The following is a 7011-nucleotide window of genomic DNA, read 5'->3' as shown; positions in this document are numbered from 1 at the left end:
GTGAAGTAGGCGATGATGATTGGAGAAGTATTGAATTAAAGGTAGTAGGTTGACCTGGGCACCAACCGCACGTTGAGATACTACCGCAAAAGAGTTATGGGGTCCTTTGACTGGCCAGACAGTACTACATAGGACCCTTCTCTCTGGTTACGGTTCTTCCCCTTTGCCTACACAGACACCGAATATTCTGGCCTATTCTTTACAGATTCTCCTCTGTCCTCATACACCTGACAACACTGAGATTGCCAAACAATTCTTCTTCACCCGAGGGGTTAACTACTGTACTGTAATTGTTCAGTGACTACTTTCCTCTTGGTAAGGGTAGAAGAGACTCTTCAGCTATGGTATGCAGCTCTTCTACGAGAGGGACAATCCAAAATCAAACCATTGTTCTCTAGTCTTGGGTAGTGCCATAGCCTCTGTACCATGGTCTTCTGCTGTATTGGGTTAGAGTTTTCTTGCTTGAGGGTACACTCGGGCACACTTCTATCTAGTTTCTCTCCCTCTTGTTTTGTTAGAGTTTCTATAGGAAATATTTATTTTAAAACAAGAATAGCGCCAACGTTATCCCTGCGTGTCGTAAGAGGCGACTAAAAGAGATGGGACGAGGGGGCTAGGAACCTCCTCTCCTGTACCTACATCCTGTGAGACATCGACAAAGAGATGGAGCTGGGGGGATAGTGACTGCTCCCCGCACTCTAGTTTTGGGGTGTTTGAATGTGCGTGGATGTAGTACGATAGAGAGTAAAAGATGTGAAATTGGAAGTATGTTTAGGAATAGAAGGATAGATGTATTGGCCTTGTGTGAGACGAAGATAAAAGGAAAGGGTGAAGTGATGTTTGGTGAAATGTCTGGTAGAGTGTCTGGGATTGAAAGGGGAAGAGCGAGAGAGGGTGTGGCTTTATTGCTGAGTGAATGGATGACAGGTAAAGTAGTGGAATGGAAGGATATATCATCTAGGTTAATGTGGGTAAGGGTTAGGTTGGGTAGGGAATGTTGGGCGTTTGTCAGTGCGTATGGGCCAGGTAGTGAGAAAAGTGAAGAAGAGCGGAATGAGTTCTGGAATGAATTAACTAGGTGTGTAGAAGGACTGGGTAGAAGGAATTATGTAGTTGTCATGGGTGACTTAAATGCTAGAGTGGGCGCTGGAGAGGTAGAAGGTGTCATTGGGAAGTATGGCGTACCAGGTGAAAATGAGAGTGGTGAGAGACTGGTAGATATGTGTGTTGAGCAAGAGATGGTGATAAGTAATAGCTTTTTCAAAAAGAAAGATAAAAATAAGTATACATGGGTAAGAGTGGCAAATGGAAGGGTAGTAGAAAGGGCATTAATGGATTATGTGTTAATAACTAAAAGAATGTTTGGAAGATTGAAAGACGTGCATGTGTTTAGGGGTATGTCTAACGGTATGTCTGATCATTTTTTGGTGGAAGGAAAATTAGTTGTAGCAAAAGAATGGGGGAATAGAGTAGGTGGATGTAAAAGGGAGGTAGTGAGGGTTGAAGAGCTAATAAAACCGGGGGTAAAAAGTAAATATCAGGAAAGGTTGAAAATGATATATGACGAAATGAAAGTAAGAGAAACTGGCAATTTAGAGGAGTGGAAGTTAGTAAAAGAAAATTTTGTTGGGATTGCAAGTGATGTGTGTGGAAAGAAAGTTGTTGGAGGCAGCATGAGGAAGGGCAGTGAATGGTGGAATGAAGGAGTGAAGGTAAAAGTGAAAGAGGAAAAGAGGGCTTTTGAAGAATGGCTGCAGAGTAATAGTATAGAGAAGTATGAAAAATATAAAGAGAAAAATGTGGAAGTAAAGCGCAAGGTACGTGAGGCAAAGAGGGCAGCTGACCTGAGGTGGGGTCAGAGATTTGGAAAGAAGTGAAGAGAGTAAGGAAGGCTGGCTCAAGAATTGAAGAGACAGTGAAAGATGGAAATGGAAGGTTGTTAAAAGGAGAGGAGGCAAGGAAAAGATGGGCGGAATATTTTGAAAGTTTACTGAATGTTGAGGATAATAGGGAGGCAGATATAATTGCTGTTGCAGGTGTTGAGGTGCCAGTGATGGGATATGAGAATGAGAGAGAGATTACAATAGATGAAGTGAGGAGAGCACTAGATGAAACGAGAGTAGGAAAAGCATCTGGTATGGATGGTGTGAGAGCTGAGATGTTGAAGGAGGGGGGTGTGACTGTACTTGAATGGTTGGTGAGATTGTTTAATATGTGTTTTGTGTTGTCAATGGTACTAGTAGATTGGGTTTGTGCATGTATTGTACCACTATATAAGGGTAAGGGAGATGTACATGAGTGTTGTAATTCAAGAGGTATTAGTTTGTTAAGCGTAGTTGGAAAAGTGTATGGTAGAGTAATGATTGATAGGATCAAGGATAAAACAGAGAATGCAATCTTAGAAATACAGGGTGGTTTTAGAAGAGGTATGGGTTGTATGAATCAGATTTTTACAGTTAGGCAGATATGCGAGAAATATTTAGCAAAAGGTAAGGAGGTGTATGTTGCGTTTATGGATCTGGAGAAAGAGTATGATAGAATTGATAGGGAAGCAATGTGGAATGTGATGAGGTTATATGGAGTTGGTGGGAGGTTGTTGCAAGCAGTGAAAAGTTTCTACAAAGGTAGTAAAGCATGTGTTAGGATAGGAAATGAAGTGAGTGATTGGTTTCCGGTGAGAGTGGGGCTGAGACAGGGATGTGTGATGTCGCCGTGGTTGTTTAACTTGTATGTTGATGGAGTCGTGAGAGAGGTGAATGCTCGAGTGCTTGGACGAGGATTAAAACTGGTAGGCGAGAATGACCATGAATGGGAGGTAAATCAGTTTTTGTTTGCGGATGATACTGTACTGGTTGCAGACACAGAAGAGAAGCTTGGACAATTAGTGACAGAATTTGGAAGAGTGTGTTAGAAAAGGAAGTTGAGAGTTAATGTGGGTAAGAGTAAGGTTATGAGATGTACGAGAAGGGAAGGTGGTGCAGGGTTGAATGTCATGTTGAATGGAGAGTTACTTGAGGAGGTGGATCAGTTTAAGTACTTGGGGTCTGTTGCTGCAGCAAATGGTGGAGTGGAAGCAGATGTACGTCAGAGAGTGAATTAAGGGTTGGGCATGAATGTAAAGAGAGTTCTATATGAGAAAGTGATTGTACCAACTGTGATGTATGGATCTGAGTTGTGGGGAATGAAAGTGATGGAGAGACAAAAATTGAATGTGTTTGAGATGAAGTGTCTAAGGAGTATGGCTGGTGTATCCTGAGTAGATAGGGTTAGGAACGAAGCGGTGAAGGTGAGAACGGGTGTAAGAAATGAGTTAGCAGCTAGAGTAGATATGACTGTGTTGAGGTGGTTTGGCCATGTTGAGAGAATGGAAAATGACTGTCTGCTAAAGAAGGTGATGAATGCAAGAGTTGATGGGAGAAGTACGAGAGGAAGGCCAAGGTTTGAGTGGATGGATGGAGTGAAGGAAGCTCTGGGTGATAGGAGGATAGATGTGAGCGAGGCAAGAGAGCGTGCTAGAAATAGGAATGAATGGCGAGCGATTGTGACGCAGTTCTGGTAGGCCCTGCTGCTGCCTCCGATGCCTTAGATGACCGCGGAGGTAGCAGCAGTAGGGGATTCCGCATTATGAAGCTTCATCTGTGGTGGATAATGTGGGAGGGTGGGCTGTGACACCCTAGCAGTACCAGCTGAACTCGGTTGAGTCCCTTGTTAGGCTGGGAGGAACGTAGAGAGTAGAGGTCCCCTTTTTGTTTTTGTTTCTTTGTTGATGTCGGCTACCCCCCAAATTGGGGGAAGGGCCTTGGTATATGTATGTATGTATGTACTATACTTAAAATATTTTCTTTTTCTTTATTTCCTTTCCTCACTGAGCTATTTTCCCTGTTGGGGCTCCTGGGCTTATAGCATCCTGCTTTTCCAACTAGGGTTGTAGCTCAGCATTTAATAATAATAATAATAATAATAATAATAATAATAATAATAATAATTAAAAGCTCAAGATAGAGACGACTGGCGAAATCTAACCGAGACCCTTTGCGTCAATAGGCGTAGGAGATGATGATGATGATGATGCTGATATATATATATATATATATAATATATATATATATATATATATACAGTATATATATATATATATATGTGTATATATATATATATATATATATGTATATATATATATATATATACTGTATATATACATACATACATATATATATATATATATATATACTGTATATATATACATACATACATATATATATATATATATATATTTATATATATATATACTATAGTCAATCACTTGGTCTTTATTATATAGGGGAACATAAGGGAATGTTTATGATTGCAAAATATAGTCCAATCAGCTGCCAAAAATGTGAGAGTAAATTGTATGATCTCTCTAATGGAAACACTTACGGCACTAGGCGTTAACAAAAGTAATTTTATTACGAGTTTGGAGCAAAGGGTAAAAAAAAAAAAAAAAAAAATACGTTAACGGTTGGCGTTAGAATCATAAAAATAGGAAAAAAAAATAATATACATTTCTGATGTTCATAAATATGGTTGCTCATAGATATTCTTGCAACGCTAAGGATATTTGTTTATCAGAAAGAACACAAATATGTTGATGAAGAGATCGAAAGCTAAGTTGAACGAAGTAGAAGATGTATTAGTACAAAACTTAACAGTTGCCACTAAAATCCTGTCAAGTGAACTAACCAGAATAAACTTGAATTTTCGTTACTGTGAGTAAGATTATTATTATTTATCCAAGAAGGGCCTAAGAAGTAAACTATATAAATGTCGACTATCAACTAGTTCTTCTCCACAATATGGCAATCTGCCAAATTGTAAACACCGTATCTTTATATATAATCATGTCTTCATTTACTGTAACCTAGTGTAGGCTAGTCTTGAGAGTTGTTACTTGGAATGTTGCATGTAAGAAAGTGTGAGTCTATTGCCCAGAACTATCTAGACTTTTCAGCCTTAGAGCCAATTGAAAGAATAACAGAATAAACACTTGTCATTAGACGATCACTGTGAACTTACCTGGAATATGCACTTAATGTTAGATGTTATTATAATTTTCCATGACAAGGGACGCACAGATTGCTCACATGTATACACAGTTCACTTGTAAAGAAAACTAACACACGTCAAAGAGAAAAACTAATGCTAGTCATTTGATCCTTCCCAAAGACGAAAGGTAACTGAATGTCAACAATACTGACCTTGAAGTGAATTTGTGGTTGCGCGTGGTGCCAAATATAAGATTAATCAATAAAATTGAAAATTTCTTCTTTTTTAATTAACATATATCTAAATGAGTCAAATTTTTTTCTTTTAACAGAGGCAAATATTTTCAAATTTTGAGTTAAGGCTACAGTCAAGAATGACTTGAAATTCTTATTTATGTCATCCGTATAAAAGACATAGAAAACGATGTAATTCGTTCTCTCTAAAATGTTTTAACTATAACCTAAGAAATTACAAAGAATATCTTTATGAGTGATTTTTTTCCATATAGAACTAAAATTAGAGTCCTTTTTGTATAATAGTTGGTAATCATGAATACCGAGGCTCATATGCAATTAATATGTAGTATGGCACTAAATGTAAATACTTAGATTTTGGTATATCCTATTATTTACGATCACGTAAATTATTGATAATGTTTGATTTGTAATTCTTTTTGTATGTCTGAATACCTTTTTTTATGCCACAGATTTTGCAAGAAAAATTATGCTGTCAGAAAAGATATTTGTATACAATCCGTCTTACAAGTTCTTATTATTGAAATGGATGAAAACAACATTCATGTTAAAACCTTCAAAATTATAGAGAAATTTAAAATCCTTTGATACCTTTAGAATAATGTTCATATGAACTTTGCGTGTATTGTCTGCTTAGAAAAATGTTTTGTTATCTCTTTTCATTGATAGATCTGTGAAAGTCCCGTAATATCTAAGTATCAAGGTACTATACTCAATACTGATCATCTTAGAATTAATAATCTGCAGGTTGCACATGCATAAAGCCCTTAAAACCTTGTAATATGTTTTCCAAGCTTAGGATTGGTTCTGCTCGAAGATGAATGTGTGGAGAATTTATTCATCTTTTATTAAACGTTGTGTGGGAACTTGTTGTTCCGGGAATGTCTCTCTACACCATATTACAAAGACTAGCAACGGAGGAAAAGGAGCACTAACAATCAAGGGCACAACACCCTGGTAAAGACCTCGATGATGCAATTCACAAACATTCACTCTAAATAGAAAACTGAACGCTGTCCAGAGGCCGGACAACTCCACACGTGAATAAAAAGTAATTTGATGGCCTACTTTAGCTATGTCAGGTCTAAAGCTATCCCAATTAAAAACTCTGTTTCAGCTCCATCCAAGGGACTCAGTGAGATCCTGGACAGGAATTTTGCGCTATGAATGAAGTAAATGGTAATGGATTGGAGCAGTGATGTAGTGTAGTAAAATTAAAGACGAGGATCTTTACCTTTGAAGCGCTGAGAAAGAATACTAAGTCACTTGCTAACACGCTATTACCCTTAAGTTATTTAGACTTACTTACTCCTTTCAATATATCGGGTATGCTGTCCCGAGATTAAATATTCATATTAGATATCATCACTTAATAAAAGGAGTAGAAATACGAAAAAGTGTAATTAACCTAACCTAGATACTTCAATATAATACAAAATTTACAGAGTTAAAACGGACATCTTAACATCAGCAAGAGATTAAAACAAACACAAAACGAAATAAAGGAGATGCAACTCGTAGCAAAAACAAAGGCAATCAAAATATGCGTGAATCAAGGTCTTCTGCGATGGCAAATGATTAAAGTAGGGTCTGACACGTGGTCCTGAGACCCGAGACTGGACTAGTCTCTACAATAAACGGTTATACACAAAATTCATACACACAATCTCACGCATTCAGCCCGAATTATGTAAAAGCCGGCTACCTAAATAAAATAAAAATTAAAGTCTAA

The 7011-nt window shown here is 37.8% G+C and overlaps 1 protein-coding gene across 2 annotated transcripts in view; it reads right to left on the bottom strand.

Annotated features, from left to right (window-relative positions):
* Window positions 1-5227, bottom strand: part of LOC137646793 (probable cytochrome P450 49a1) — a 79362-nt gene extending 74135 nt beyond the window's left edge. For both annotated transcript variants that reach the window (XM_068379883.1, XM_068379882.1), the window contains exon 1: window positions 5056-5227. The gene's annotated coding sequence lies outside the window, so the exon portion shown is untranslated. The remainder of the gene's footprint in view (window positions 1-5055) is intronic.
* Between the last annotated feature and the right edge of the window lie 1784 nt (window positions 5228-7011).

This window comes from Palaemon carinicauda, chromosome 9 (assembly GCF_036898095.1).
Source record: "Palaemon carinicauda isolate YSFRI2023 chromosome 9, ASM3689809v2, whole genome shotgun sequence".
Lineage (NCBI taxonomy): Eukaryota > Metazoa > Arthropoda > Malacostraca > Decapoda > Palaemonidae > Palaemon > Palaemon carinicauda.
Note: the sequence above shows the minus strand (reverse complement) of the source record. Positions and strands in the feature narration are given on the sequence as shown.